At 39.1% G+C, this 16,334-nt stretch overlaps 1 protein-coding gene and 1 pseudogene across 3 annotated transcripts in view; one reads left to right on the top strand and one right to left on the bottom strand.

The window, feature by feature from the left end:
• efcab11 (EF-hand calcium binding domain 11) overlaps nucleotides 1-16,334 on the bottom strand; it is an 83,014-nt gene that overhangs the window by 19,282 nt on the left and 47,398 nt on the right. The gene's annotated exons all lie outside the window — the stretch shown is intronic.
• On the top strand, nucleotides 762-878 carry LOC130101499 (5S ribosomal RNA; annotated as a pseudogene).

Here is a 16,334-nt window from a genome sequence, read left to right as displayed (position 1 = left end):
GCGGGGGTCTGTGTTGAATCACTGCTGTCAATTAACAATCGCGGGAGGGGCGTCCGTTTTATTGACGTCACAAAAACGAACGGCTCAATTTGAGGCAGGGGAAAACATTTAAGGAGATTAAAACAAAAACACTGGATGGATTTTTATCATTATATGATGGTTGTGTACAGGCACTGCCAACACACATTTCAGTACAATCAACTTGTAAAAGTGCATGTACCATTATATGACCCCTTTAACACAAACTCTTCTCTTCAATAGGAGCAGTCCAAAAACCTCTCGGGTTATGACTGAGAAGGGAATGAGACGCTGCGTCGTATGACGACACTTTGGGGAACGCCCTCATTATGAATGCGTCCGAAGCACGTGTGAAACTAGTCCAATCATGATTGGTGCTGCATCATGATGTAGCATGTGATGCCGATACGGAAGCTACAAAGGGACGCAGGCACACAACAGAGTTAGCTTCTAATAGGTCAAAGCAAGTCTCCCTCAGGCATGCGGCGGTGTGGCAAAGGGACGCAGCGTCTTGTTCCCTTCTCAGGGTACAAGGGTCGTAACCCGAGATGTTCCCTTTCAAGGGAACTTGCACTGCGTTGTATAACAACACATTGGGCAACGAAATACAACTGGTCTGACCTCCTTCATCGAGAGGACCTCTGAACATAAAACTCTAAGGCCCACAACGGGCAGAGTAAATGAAGTCTCTCCTGCTCCGCCGACACATGCGGTGGAGAATGGAAGGTCTAAAGAATCATTGTGCCAGCAGCCATATCACCCTGTAGCCCAAGACTGGTTGCCCACTGAAGCTAAGCAGGGTTGAGCCTGGTTAGTACCTGGATGGGAGACCTCCTGGGAAAACTAGGTTGCTGCTGGAAGAGGTGTTAGTGAGGTCAGCAGGGGGTGCTCACCCTGTGGTCTGTGTGGGTACTAACACACCAGTATAGTGATGGGGACACTATACTGTCAAAGAGCACCGTCCTTTCGGATGAGACGTTAACCCCTGGGGTCGGCGGTCACGCCGGCGAGACCAGCTCTCTTTTCAGTGCAAAAGACACTCAAAATACTCTGTTGATTTTGATCTTACTTATAAGTGTTGTACATCATTCGATCCTGTTAAGTGTCTATTTTGTGTGTATACTCACAATAAAAACAAAGTGTTGTGCTTTTCGCCAAATAAAGAAAAATAAACATGATGCGAGTTCTGCCTTCTCTCTGTCAGTGAAGTCTATTCTGAAACGCATCCGAAAATGAACTGGAACTCAGCGAATACTCAGTCACACAGGCACAAGAGATATGTCTTTATAAAGCTTGAATTCTCTTCTTTTAAATTAAGTAATTTATATAAAAAACATGCAAACCTGTGAACGCCCACATCAACTCGATAAAACACATCAAGTCTAATCTGCTTAATCTACGTCGTCTTGCTACACTGTGAGGAATCGTAATAATAATCCTGGGAAATTTACCTCAGAAGTGCCGATTTAGTTTCACTTCGAGGAGCAACGGATCCAGCTGAGAATTGTGAATAGTAAGTTCTTTATTCTTAAGTGCTTTGTTCTAATCGCGATATGGAATAGTGTCTGTAAACCGCAAAAAGACTGTTTAAATATGAATCGCATGTCTGTGTGTGAATTATTTAACGGCACAGATGCGCGCTGTTGTTTACTTCAGCTGTAGTGTGTCGTTCATTCACACTCGCACTTACATTAGTAAACATGTTTTTAAATAAACACATCTACTAGTTTAACTTTTACCAAACTATATTGCTATACTGAGATGAGTATAAATCGACTGAAATATGTTGAAATAAAATGTCTTTGTATAAGCAACGTATTAAACTGCAAATTAACATTTATATGCTAATATATCCTCAAAACGATATGTTACAGACGAAATATGAATATTTAGACAAGATTTCGTTGATTAGTTTTGGATAGATTATAAAGTTTTTACTGTAAAAAAAGACTACTGCCACATCAAATAAGCTTTTGTTCGCCAATTTCTGCTCATATGTTAAATATATAGTATGGGATGTTTTGTCAAAAACAAAGTAGGTATATTGAATTATCAACTAAGATGTCATTATAGTGTTTGTTCCAATATTCAAACAAATGAATCCTTAACTTTGAAATACGTCTGATAAAACGTATACTTTTTACAAAGAAAGATTACACATTAGATTATTTAATAAAATAGCAAAAAATATATTTACAAGGTAAATATAAACAAAACAAAATCTAAATCGGTAAATATAAGCCTTCTCATTAAATTATTTTTATTGTGTTTTATTAGTGGCAAATTTGGGGATACATATTTCAAAACTTTCTGAAAATACAGTATGAGAATTAACTGCCCAATTACTAGAAATGTTTACCTTGGATATTATACAATTTGCATGAATACAAAATTTGTGGAAAAAGACTTTTTTCAAGATGTTTCCAACTCTAACTATGAACCAATTCTGTAGAATATATATATATATATATATATATATATATATATATATATATATATATATATATATATATATATATATACATACTGTATACAATGTTTGTTTTTTTGGGGGGTTTTTTTGTCCGCGCATTCTTTCTTGTGGTTCGCTCTCAGTGAGACACCGGACTGAAAGGCTCATTATGCAGCTCATTATGCGGGTCATTGTCTTCTCATGTGTGAACCACAGCATTATTCATGATTATTCACGCCCCCGCCCATATTGGCTTTCCAAACAAAAAGTGTCTTACAAAATTTAAATCAATGTGTAAATGATTAGGCAGGATGATTTCCAGATGATTTCCAGATCATTTCGAAGCAAAAACTCTAGGCGACAACATCCATTAGTCAAAAGTCTTATGGACACATATTTAGTATATGTTTTGTGGCCTTATTTCAGAAACTTTAATTTTTTGTTTATTCAATAACCATGCATAAACATTATTCTCTCAAAAATACAAACATGTACATACATGTTGCTCACATATTATGGTAGCCCTGTTTGTGCTAAATAGAGTGCAATGACACTTTTGCCATTAATATGTTTATAAGCAACTGAAGAAAGCACAAATGTCAGGGCATGTCAAAACATCATAATAATCTGTCTGACCTCTCTAGAACTCCAGGGAGCAGAGCAATCAGGGGAAAGGGGTACAGGTGCTGCCTCGGCCATGCCAGTGCCATTGCATCCAACCCCAGCAGGGCTGAAAGCATGAGAGAGAACCCCAGCGTGCGATGAGTCGTCTCTCGAGACGCAAATCGATCCACTTCCGCCGAGTCGAATCTCTCCCATTTCAGCTCCACCACCTCGGGGTGGAGTCTCCATTCCCCGGGCCTCAGCCCCTGCCTCGACAGGATGTCTGCTCCCAAACTTTGGTCCCTGGGGACATATGTTGCTCTAAGAGGTCTAAGGACCACAGGAGGATCTGGTGCGCTAGTCTGCAAAGAGGGCGCGACGTCAGACACCCCTGGTGATTTAAATAGGAGACCACCGACGTGTGGTCCTTTCTGACCAGAACGTGGTGGACCCTGAGGTCTGGCAGAAAGCTCCTCAGAGCTTTGAAGACAGCCAACATCTTCAGGCAATTTTTGTGCCACAAAAGATATTGGCCCCCCTAAAGACCTCTGAAGAAGCGGCCTTCCATGACCGTGCCCCATCCCCTTTCAGTGAAGAACTATTTTTCTCTTATGGGGAAAAGAACATTTTAATAATCTAAAGAACCCTTTTTTCCACTATAAAGAACCCTTTGTGCAATGGAAATGTTCCATGGATGTTAAATGTCTCTGACTGGACATCATCGGTTGACGGTAAAGCCCTAGAACCTAGAAGCCCTAGCACTCATTTTTCCAAACTTCTACTGAAGAAAAATATATATCATTGTAAACCTCTAAAGGGTAATCAGGCTTTAAATCCCTTTTTGGTTGTACTTGGAACCTGTTTTTTTAAGAGTATAGGTAATAATTGTTTTCCCACCGTTGTGCTGTGGTTCAGGTGTTTACTTCAAAATAATTATGACACAGGCAATGCAGTCCGCAGGTGAAATGCGTAATGCATTCAAGTTGTAAAACATACTGCCCTTAGGCAAATGCAGTTTTCAAAGGCTTTGATTACGAGGTAACTGATGAGACCACTTCTCTCTAACGGTAGAAACACTTCTGCTGAAATGGAAAGGAAAGACGAAGGAATGAATTTTGAACTGAATAGACAGTCTAGATATTAAGACCTAAATACTCTATTAACTGCTTAAAACAAAATGCCTTAATGTGAGTAATTTGAACAATATTACCAAAAACACTTAATAGCATGAAATTCAAAAATAAGTCACTACATTTTTAGATCATATTACTGTAAATCAATCACAAAACATACTACAACAACAGAGAAAATAGCTTTTCTGACTTTCTCTCTGCTTCATCTTACTGTCCAGGGAGTTTTTGTACTGGAAAACAAATTAAGGGAAAATTATGCTAGGTCTATCCCTGGCTTACTGACAATGGACACTGAAATGTGTAATACCTCGTAGCTCAGCAAGGAGCCAAAGAAAGTGTGTGTGCAGTGAAGTGTCCTGAAATTTGATCGAGCTGACATCAGCGGCATCACTAACATTGTTAATATTGCTAACGCACAATTCGGCTAGGCTTGAGAGCCCTTGAGCATCACTGACCTTGACCCTGCTGAACAGCCAGCTTCCAGCAGCAGATGACAATTTCCCCTGTACTCTGTGCCCAAGGGGTTTACCGGCTCCATTAAGCCGCCACATCTGTAACAAAGCTCTAATCACTTCAGTAGAGGTATCTAGTGGCATCCTGGACATGATTATAAGATCAGGAGCACTGAGAGATTGTAATCATTTAATCCTCTCAGAACACAGAGCTGCCTGATTTCTACAGCTCTCCAGTGTTTCCTATTATAGAATTCATTACCAGGAGGGGGGAAAACAATTTAGACCTGAAAACCACAAAAAACAAGAAGTCTTCTTTATCATATCTGCTCCTAAAACAAACATTTCTAAGAAACATAAGAGGAACTTCTGTGTATATTTGATGTGTATATATATATATATATATATATATATATATATATATATATATATATATAATGGGTTTGATTATGAATTGGCATTGAGGAGAGTCCTGTCATCAGGTCATGCTGAAACAGACTGCAATTGGAAGTTAGTGCATTGCATCTCTCTATGACTCACTGTGCCATCAACTCCCAATGACAGGGTGGAAACGAAGCCCTTTGCACTGAGAGCCATCTGCCCTTGTGTACAATGACACAATAGGGGAGCGAAGATCTGTGAAAAACACACAAACACTCCCTTTCTCTTTTAGCATCAGAAAAGTAGTGAACACAGAAGGAGTCAGGTCCTGGTGGCAATATGACCAACATTTTATTAATGACTATTTTTTTAATACATCAAATATATTTTGCTGGAAATAAGATTGCTGTAATTTCAAAATTACCAACAAAATTTTACAATTCTTGATACCAATTTCAATACCAGATTTCTTTACCAACTGTTTGCGTTCACTTTAGACAATCAACTTTGTTTATAGTAATACCATGCACGCCCACCATTTTGACACATTTTAGTGTGTATTTGACTGCTTAAGCGCACACTCAAACCCCAAATTATACTTGTGTTGTCCATGTTCTGATCCATTTCAGAGAGCACACACGGAAAGTCACCTTCTCTTTTCGCAGCTTAATGTGCTTTTAATAATTCTTTTTTATATCAAACATGTCCTGCAGTGGACCACACAGTGTTGTTTTTGGCAGCCCTTTTAGTTTTAGTCTTAGTCTTAGTCTTTTGGACGAAAATGCTTTTTAGTTTTAGTCACATTTTAGTCACTTAAAAACGTAATAGTTTTAGTCAAGTTTTAGTCGACGAAAACAAAAAAAAAGGTTTTAGTCAAGTTTTAGTCGCCGAAAACGTAAAAAGGTTTTAATCAAGTTAAGTAAAAAAAAAAAGTCTTTAAAAAATAGAGAAAATAAAATGCGGCTGTGTCAAAATTGGTATCGAAGTTTAAAAATAGAAAAGAAATAAAAGTGCCACTTTGCAATCTGTTAAAAAAAAGAAAAGAATAGAAATCTATTTGGCAAGACAGGTCTATTTATCCCTGCATTAGTGGCTGCAATGAGCCTGTTTTGAATTGCACAATTTCTCAAAAGTCATGCTCAATGTTCAGCTGAGATGTGTAGTTTGTTTTCAGTGAAACTGAAACAGCTGAAAAGCCCATCTCACAGAGATATGATGTGGCAAAGGGAAGAAGAATGCACACAGCTCTCTGCCTTTAGCCTACTTAAAAACGTGATATATATATATACACACACACACATATATATATATATATATATATATATATATATATTTTTTTTTAAATAGCCTAGATAAAATAGACATAACATACTGTGTTGATATGGGATTAAATGATGGGTAGTGTATGGGCAGTGTGTAAGAAATAAACTAATGATTAATTACTTTAATATTCCTTTGTTCCGATCAGAGCATGTGAGCGAAGAGCGCATTTCTGAATATTCCTCCGCTCGCTCATTCAGCTCAGGGTCGCGCGCTCAACACAGAATGGCCTGCTGCGGTTCGAGAATATGTGGAATAAGAGCTGCCTCCGACTAAAGTTTTTATTCTAGTCGATTAGTAGTTGTTCATTTAAGCCATAGTGGACAAATCGCCCTTTTATATTAATTTAATTACTTAAACAGGCTATACGGGATATTGAGCGTTATAGCCGCACGACCGCACGCATAAAGCTTGTCACAAAGAACCGGCAAAAGTAATGATTATGAATGTGTAAAAAAATAGCAAGGAGACATTTAATTGTTTATTAATAAACTGGTGGTTTCGGGTTTCGCTGCAAAGATGAATTTGACGATGCGGACTCGGCATGAACGAATAAAGATAAAAAGGCATAAAACGGAAAATTTCCTCCCGTTTGGAGGAGACCTGTCACGCCAGTGGGGCACGCCCCACACCTTGAGAACCGCTGGATTATACTGAAACTGAAAGTATGTCCATAAATCATCTCGTCGTTTCCGACCACCAAGCCCGTTTATTGGCTTCGCCGCCATGGTCCTTCGAAGATGTGTGGTGAGTGACTAGCCGCAGCCGCAGGTGTGTTGTTGTGTGGAATCTGGTGCGCGCGGCATGGGTACCCAAAACAATTATAGGAAGCGGCAGCATTGCTGATACTTTTTTAGCTCAAAACAGACAGATTTCACGCAAAATAGGCAGAAATGACATGCATTGCGAACGTCAGACTTATAGTCATTTTCGTTCCGTCTCGTCTTGTCAACGAAAACTCGAAAACGTCTCGTCATGTTTTAGTCACCTTAGGGCTATTTTTAGCTAGTCATCGTCGCGTTATCGTCATAAAAAAAAAGTGCGTCAACGAAATCATTTCGTTATCGTCATCGTTGACGAAAACAACATTGGGACCACACTCGTGATTTGACTGATTTGGGCATTAAGTTTGGGCTTTTAAAGAGGGGCGAAAGTGCACCAATGTGAAGGAAAGAAACAGAATGCGCACAAAAATCGTTTTATCTTGAGTAACCCAAAATAAAAAAAATAAACAGACACCAAATATTGATTAAATCGCATGGCTCTAATGCAAATTGGATTATATCAGTGAGCCCATGTTTTACCTGACAAACTTTAATCCTTTAGACATGTTGCGGACATTTACATTCATTCACTTCTATTTTAAGAGAAAATGTTGTGAATAAAGGTATTATAGGATATTCAGCATGCAACAATGTTAGGGGTAAACAAAATTAAAATAAAAACTAAAACTACAGGTCCTTCTAAAAAAATTAGCATATTGTGATAAAGTTCATTATTTTCCATAATGTAATGATAAAAATTAAACTTTCATATATTTTAGATTCATTGCACACCAACTGAAATATTTCAGGTCTTTTATTGTTTTAATATTGATGATTTTGGCATACAGCTCATGAAAACCCAAAATTCCTGTCCCAAAAAATTAGCATATCATGAAAAGAGTCTCTAAACGAGCTATTAACCTAATCATCTGAATCAACTAATTAACTCTAAACACCTGCAAAAGATTCCTGAGGCTTTTAAAAACTCCCAGCCTGTTTCATTACTCAAAACCGCAATCATGGGTAAGACTGCCGACCTGACTGCTGTCCAGAAGGCCATCATTGACACCCTCAAGCAAGAGGGTAAGACAGAAAGAAATTTCTGAACAAATAGGCTGTTCCCAGAGTGCTGTATCAAGGCACCTCAGTGGGAAGTCTGTGGGAAGGAAAAAGTGTGGCAAAAAAACGCTGCACAACGAGAAGAGGTGACCGGACCCTGAGGAAGATTGTGGAGAAGGACCGATTCCAGACCTTGGGGGACCTGCGGAAGCAGTGGACTGAGTCTGGAGTAGAAACATCCAGAGCCACCGTGCACAGGCGTGTGCAGGAAATGGGCTACAGGTGCCGTATTCCCCAGGTCAAGCCACTTTTGAACCAGAAACAGCGGCAGAAGTGCCTGACCTGGGCTACAGAGAAGCAGCACTGGACTGTTGCTCAGTTTTGCATGTCATTCGGAAATCAAGGTGCCAGAGTCTGGAGGAAGACTGGGGAGAAGGAAATGCCAAAATGCCTGAAGTCCAGTGTCAAGTACCCACAGTCAGTGATGGTCTGGGGTGCCATGTCAGATGCTGGTGTTGGTGCACTGTGTTTTATCAAGGGCAGGGTCAATGCAGCTAGCTATCAGGAGATTTTGGAGCACTTCATGCTTCCATCTGCTGAAAAGCCTTATGGAGATGAAGATTTAATTTTTCAGCACGACCTGGCACCTGCTCACAGTGCCAAAACCACTGGTAAATGGTTTACTGACCATGGTATTACGGTGCTCAATTGGCCTGCCAACTCTCCTGACCTGAACCCCATAGAGAATCTGTGGGATATTGTGAAGAGAAAGTTGAGAGACGCAAGACCCAACACTCTGGATGAGCTTGAGGCCACTATCGAAGCATCCTGGGCCTCCATAACACCTCAGCAGTGCCACAGGCTGATTGCCTCCATGCCACGCCGCATTGAAGCAGTCATTTCTGCAAAAGGATTCCCGACCAAGTATTGACTATTGAGTGCATAACTGAACATAATTATTTGAAGGTTGACTTTTTTTTAAATATAAAAAACACTTATTTTATTGGTCGGATGAAATATGCTAATTTTTTTAGACAGGAATTTTGGGTTTTCATGAGCTGTATGCCAAAATCATCAGTATTAAAACAATAAAAGACCTGAAATATTTCAGTTGGTGTGCAAAGAATCTAAAATATATGAAAGTTTAATTTTTATCATTACATTATGGAAAGTAATGAACTTTATCACAATATGCTAATTTTTTTAGAAGGACCTGTATATTTTCAGTTTTCAGTTTTAGTATTTAAATATTGTACATTCAGATATTGTTTCTGATTTTAAGTTAAATTTAATTTAACTTAACTTGTGTAAAGTTAACAAGTTCGAAACATCAGCTGTAACCACATGAAGTGAAATCCGCAGCTTTTCACAATTACTTGTGTTTACAAATTTAAGACTGCTTATTGAATCAAATGCAAACATCATATTCTGTGACTAGGTATCACTTCATGGACAGGTTACAACCTACTATCCAAGTCTTGCCTTAAGAACAAATGGTGCAACTGAATTTACAAATGAAGTTATAAACTAACTAGTAGTTAAGGCCTCAGCGTCAACACTACCTCCAAATTTAAGACCATACAAACGGCTGGTGCAACCCTACCCTAGAAAGCAGAGCTTACGTATATGCTCACTGTGGCTTTGACCACCCTGAAATTAGAGCCTAGTTGCCCCCAGCATCCAGGCAAAAGGTTGAGAAGTGAGTGCAGGGCCTCGTGTCTGGGGGCAGGAGCCAATTGAGCCCCCGTTGGCCATGTGCCACCAGGATAGGGGATACGCGGGGCTTAAAGGGTACTGATGTTTTTAGACAGGCCCATCATCCTGTCACTCTCCTTAATGCGCCTACCACCACACATCAGCTTACACCAACATCGATTTGGCAGTCAGCCCACACAGCACAGCACGAGAGGAATCCTGTCTCCACCCTCATGTTCAAAGAGATGTCTGAAGAGAAGCAGGCTCGGTTTCCACTCAAAGACGAAAGACAGTAAGAGAGAGACAGAGCACACCAGGTCTTTCCATCCCACTCCCCACCACACAAAGCAAGGGAGGGAGCTAACTCAAATTTCAACCCCAACAAGGAGCATTTCTTACTGGTTTACCTGAGATGGAATGGAGATAATTTAAGGGGAAAAAAACTCCTGCTATTGTTTAGGTTACGTCCTGCTGGCTTTAAACATGTAGCGTATGGTGATGCTCTCTTTCTGTGTCGCAGGCAATGCACAAAATATGCCAGTCAGGCGGACGCCATGAAAATGGAAACCGAGCTCATCCCTCCTCTGTGATAACCAGTGGCCCTGTTCAAGGCTCCCTCGCTGTATAATCTGTCTCTGATCTCCTGACTGAAGTCTGCCTGTTTGATAGGAAGGCCTGCGTGACCACTCCATCTCAACATGTGAGGAACCTGTGGAGGGCCTAGGAAGAAAGAAAAAACAACCGGCATTCCTTGATGGCTCCTGCTTCAATTTTGATCTCAACAGCCTATATGATGAAAAATGGATTAGTCGAAGGGTGTTATGACATAAAAAGTCCAATATGGATGAGGAAAAGATCCGAGGGATGGCCATGGTTTTGCTCCGGGTGTGTCAGGGCTTTCCACAGACACCGACATGCTCTGTGGCTGTCTGAGGGGGAACGGTTTGCTCTTAAGAGTGTCTCACATCCTGAAGGTTACACATGTCTCTTTTACAGCCCCTAAGTGACAGAGATGTTTACCTCAAACAGGCAAAGGATCCCTTATCTTAAAGGCCACTGTAAATAGTACTGTGCTCAGGTGGATGAAATCCACTGCAAAAAAAACTTGACAGGAATAAACGATTTGCCCTTTTCTTTCCTTGAAGGTAAAACTAGTCATAGTTGTAGGCAATGTATCAAACATCTGACATTTCACCTGTATTCATAGAAGTTATATAATTAGTTATGGTTGTATAATTTCATAATTTGTCACAAATTTAAATGTCAAAAAAAAAAAAAAACTAATACTAGCCTAAGTAAAAAGAAAAAAAAAAAGAACAAAGACACTAATTACAGACAAAAAAATTACAATAGAACAACTACAATAGTACACACATACCTGAAAAACTTCAAGCACTAGAAATAAGAAAAAAGTGCCTAATAGATAAATTGTGTCACACTGCATATTCTTTACTGTGTAAATTAAATATACATTAATTCTTATTAAATTCAGACAAGAGCAGTGAGTGATTTTCTCTTTGCCTTTTGTTGTTTGATTAACATTAATGATACAGACGGCAGCAGCAGGTTTATTAGGCAGCTGTCAATTTAAGACCAAATGCACTGACCTAATATACAGATACATATGCAGTTTCTTTCTCAACTGGTTACATTCACTTAAAACTAGGGTTGGGAATCGTAAGAAATTTTCCGGTTCTGGTTCCGATTCCGCCAAACAGAGCCGATCAGCCCTATACGCACACTACGCAAGTTGCGTAGGGCCCCGCAAATTACTCAAGGCCCCGCCTTCCCCCTCGTGTCAAAGCGCGTCAATCAAAATTTACAACATCGATGAGAAAATTAAGCGGAACTATCCTTCTGGTTACGAAAAGACAGAAAAAAACTTGTGTTCTCTCCTCTCCAAGTTTGATGTGTGGGGAACCCCATCTGCGGGGACCAGTACAAAATGGGCGTTATGGCACTCCTCATTATAGGCGCACATACTTTTAAAACGATTATCTATGATTATCTAGTCTCCAAGTCAGTTTAGTTACAACTCTGCAATAAAGCAAGATGGAAAGCATTGTATTGACATTGACTATTGATTTATAGGCTATATTGCATTTATAATGTTGATTGGCTTGACATACTGGTCAATATGGATGCACATCCCTCAGTAAATAATAACCATCAAGTATCAAGTATTGCTTTTATCATTTAAAACACAGTGACATGCTATGGCAAGCCATTTTAGCTTTTATTCATTCACAGGATGCATTTTTGATAAGAAAAATATATATTAAAAATAAGACATGCTTTATATTAAAGGCCTCAAAATAACTCATAAGATATAGTTAACGTGTAGCCTAGCCTATATTTTAACACGGCTTACACCGTCAGGTGCTCTGACAGATACTTGTGCTGTTTAATGCGTTTGAGATGTGGTGTTTTCCTCAGTGCATAACTTTCATATCAAAGGTAAATCCTCCATCTGTAAATGTTACAAAGTCATGCAAATATATTACAGGAGTGGCGAGCCTTATGCAAGCGAGGCTCCACTAAACTTCACAGACTGACTGAATAAGCGCCAAATGTCAGTATCACATGTCAGCCACAAAAATACAGAGATATGATTTGTTTTGTCCATATCACCCAGCCCTACCATGAGGGGATCATTTCCATCTTCTCTTACTGAAACATTGTGATTGTGCTGAGAGACGCATGCACATAAAGCAACTGCTCATAGAGCATGTAAGTACTGAACTAAGTTCTTTTTGTCACGTAATTGGGCTTAAACGGTTAAATACACATAATTGCGTGTCAAAACGCCCGTTTCCTCGTAAACACAGTAATTTATGTCTTAAATGAACATAAAGAGTTGAGAAAGAAAACGCATGTGTAACAGTATATTGGATCTGTGCATTTGGTCTTATAGTGACAGCAACCAAATAAACCTGCTGTCTGCTGCTGTGTTGTTTGTTAATCAAACAGCAGAAACTCTCTCACTGCTCTTGAGTGAATCACTTTTGTAAGAATACATGTATATTCTGAAGTGTAAATTATGCAGTGACTGAGCAGTTTTTTATATATTTGATTATATAATTTATGTAGTATTTATTATTTTAGTTTATGTGTGTTTTTGTTTTATTGTAGTTTGTTGTCCTATTGCTTGTAATTAGTTTCTTTGTTCTAATTTTATCTCTGACTGTTTACTTGTCTTCTGTAAGCTTGAGAGTTGTATTTTTTTACTTAGGCTTATTATTATTATTTATTTATTTTTGAAAATGGGAAGTTGTGTGTGGAGTGATGAACCACAATGAAACACGAGTTGCATGGTGATGGCCCAGAGCGGTGTCTTTGAAAATCTGATGAGAAACATAAAAATAATAAATGCATCTCTACCACAGTGAAGCATGCAGGAAGACGTTTCATTGTGTGGAGAGCCTTTTAGCTACTGGTATTGGTGAGCTACTTTACTGTGAAAAGTCATTTAATGCTTTGGAGTACAGGAGAATATTTCAGAATGGCTTACTTAGCACAAATTAAAAGTTGTTATCTGTGGAATGATCAGATGTTATTTTTCAACAAGACAACGCTTCTGTCCAAATTGCAAAGACAAGCAAGAAGTGACTTGAGAACAAGTCCATCAGGCTTGTGTTTTAGCCTGATCAGAGTCCAGATTTGTTTGAAGAAATTGACATTGAGTGGAACAAGACTGACTCTTCTTCCTGTAAAAAGCTGTCTGTAAGTTGTGCAAGGCTTTTCCGTGCTAAGTTACTTTATCTACAGTATGGGTTAGGGTTAGGGTTAGTGGAATTCTTGCTAATTTCCTGACCAGTGATTTAACATGGGTAAGACCATTAAAAGACCACTAAATATTAGCCTTTTTTTTTGCCCAGGAGTGTAATATATGTTTACATTATATATATGTATATATATATATATATAAGCAAGTCCACTACAAGCTCTAATATAAAATGAAGTATGCGAACATTGTGAATACTAAGTGCTCTCACCCCTGAAGGTGTACTTGCTTCTTTTTCTTGGATAAAAATACATTTTGCTGCGCTATGAAGGGCTATTTATACGAAGGCCAAATGACTCCATGTACAAGCTACTGTTTTTGAACTGGTGAACTTGTTCTATTTCCTCTCTTCCTTTCTTCCTCTAGCGAGAAAACAAACTTCGGTTCCGTGCAACCTCTCTGGTGAAGGTAGTGAGTGAGCCGTGTGTACCAGGAGAGCACTAAACCCATTACAGCTGAGGACTCACATTGAAGTTGTGGTGCTGGAGGCGCACAGTTCCTGGTGTGTGTCTTGTAAACCAGTCCTCTCACTGAACCCTCTACAACTCACTTGCCTCCCCCTCCTGTTCACAACCACACACACACACACACACCGTTTCCACTGGGACCCCTGTCTTTATTATCACAGCCCGGCAGCTTACTGTTTCCATGGCTCTGCAAGATGGATTAATCACACCATTTAATGTGTTTATTTCCCCCTGTCCAGGAGGCACAGGACTTGTGTGGAGGAGGTGGGCCTGTTATAACCAGCTATGTACCGTCTTTAATTGGCGTGAGAGGGGACATGCTGCGCCATGGCCCAGAGTGGGACGCACCCATAAAATGTGCACTGCATAAGGGCACCTTGGCCCCAAGGTACACTCTCTCATACACCTCCTCTTCTACTCCTAAATCTCATTCATTGATGTGCTAAATAAAAATCTCCCCAAAATAAGCACAGCAGTGGAATGTCATACCAATAAATGGCTGGAGGTCTGTTTCCAAGACAACAGCTAAGAATGCCCACAGAGCACATGCAAGAGAGCTCACTATGAATAATTTCTACTTTGACTTCCTTTGAAGGCATTACAGTAAGGGCTACACCTTTATATGAGCTGGGGTACCCATCAGAAACACTTAAACAAGTACATATGGATATATAATATTAAAAATAAACAAAAGCAGCACATAAAAAGCACGTTGAAAAAAATATATCACATTTTACATATAAAGAAAGTGGTGCTCGTCTGTACAAAACATGGCATCACATTGCTAGGGATGTTGCTATCGGGTTGCTAGGGTGTTCTTCTGGGTGGTGTCAAAGGAGACCCCCCCCCCCACCCCACCCCACTCCACTCCACTCCCCTCCACTCCCCTCAAAACATGATGTTTTGTGAGCATGTCTCTCCTAAACAATTAACTGCCTAAACACAATTTAAGTAATCAAACATAAGTGTGTCCATATCACATATGATGCATGAATAATTACACATCTGAGTTTAATACTTAGGGTTGAGAAACAAAACATAAAGGTGTGGACAAAGGTTGCACAATTAAGCGCAATTAACACGAAATCGCGCTTAGTGCGATTATGAAATCGCAAAGGTTATTAGTTATAAGGCGATTATTTTTTTATGCGCAGTTTGTCAGTAAAGCATGGCTCTGTGATCAGTAAGTAAATGCTGCTCCATCTGAAAGCACTGCGAGTTTGAGTTGCTTATAAAGTGCATTTGAAAAAGCAACATGCGTAAAACATATTTCCAACCATGATAAGCATTTATGAATGCTGTCCAACAAAAGACAACATTTAATGTGTTTTTACTCCAAACCTACTTCATAACGTCAGTTGAGTGTTTGAAAACATCCTTCTGTGAGATGATGTGGCTTCTTACACAGAATAAGGCACACAACATATTCTTCCATAGTATTCTATACAGTGATAAAAGCTATGTCGATTAGCATTGAAGCATAAATATAGTTTATTATCATCAATATACCCAAGAAGGCTTGAAGAACTCAGACAAACCATTGTTATTGTCGTGTGTTTATTAGTCATGTTTAATCAATCAAAGCATTTCAATCTTAGTTTATTCAGCTACAGTGATAGTATGATGCCCATAGGGATTTCCTGGAATGATGTGCATTATCTTACTTCTGAGGGCATATTTGGAGTTTCTGCGCGAGAGCGCCCTCTGGCTTTCAAATGAGACAGAATTTACTATTGATCACAGAGCTGAGATTCACTGACAAGCTGTGCATAAAAATCGCGCCAAATGCCAAATCTTTGCCAAATCGCGTGCGGTTTAATTTCGATTAATGGTGCCGCCCTTACAAACCCCAGTAAGCAAGCTAAAGGCGATAGTGATGAGGAGGATCACTCAAGTAAAAAAAAAAGTCCAATGTTTCTGTAATGCAAGGACAAAGAAAAACACTTGGGAATAAATAATATATTTTTCCATAAAACTATATGTACTTTTTTTTTTTTTTTAATTTAATGTATTTTACATTTTATTTTGTAGCTAAACAAAAATTTGGTCAATTCTATTTCTTTTTGAAACCCCCTGAGCCATCCCAAAATAAGTGTTTATTTAATTTTGAAATGTTCTTTTATCTATTTTTGTGAATTATTCACATACATTGATACAAATAATCGGATGGCTCTTATTTTTGTTTGCAGCTAGTTCACTGAACAAA

This window comes from Rhinichthys klamathensis, unplaced genomic scaffold (assembly GCF_029890125.1).
Source record: "Rhinichthys klamathensis goyatoka isolate OS25496 unplaced genomic scaffold, OSU_Roscu_1.1 h1tg000256l_1, whole genome shotgun sequence".
NCBI classification, from domain to species: Eukaryota; Metazoa; Chordata; class Actinopteri; order Cypriniformes; family Leuciscidae; genus Rhinichthys; species Rhinichthys klamathensis.
Note: the sequence above shows the minus strand (reverse complement) of the source record. Positions and strands in the feature narration are given on the sequence as shown.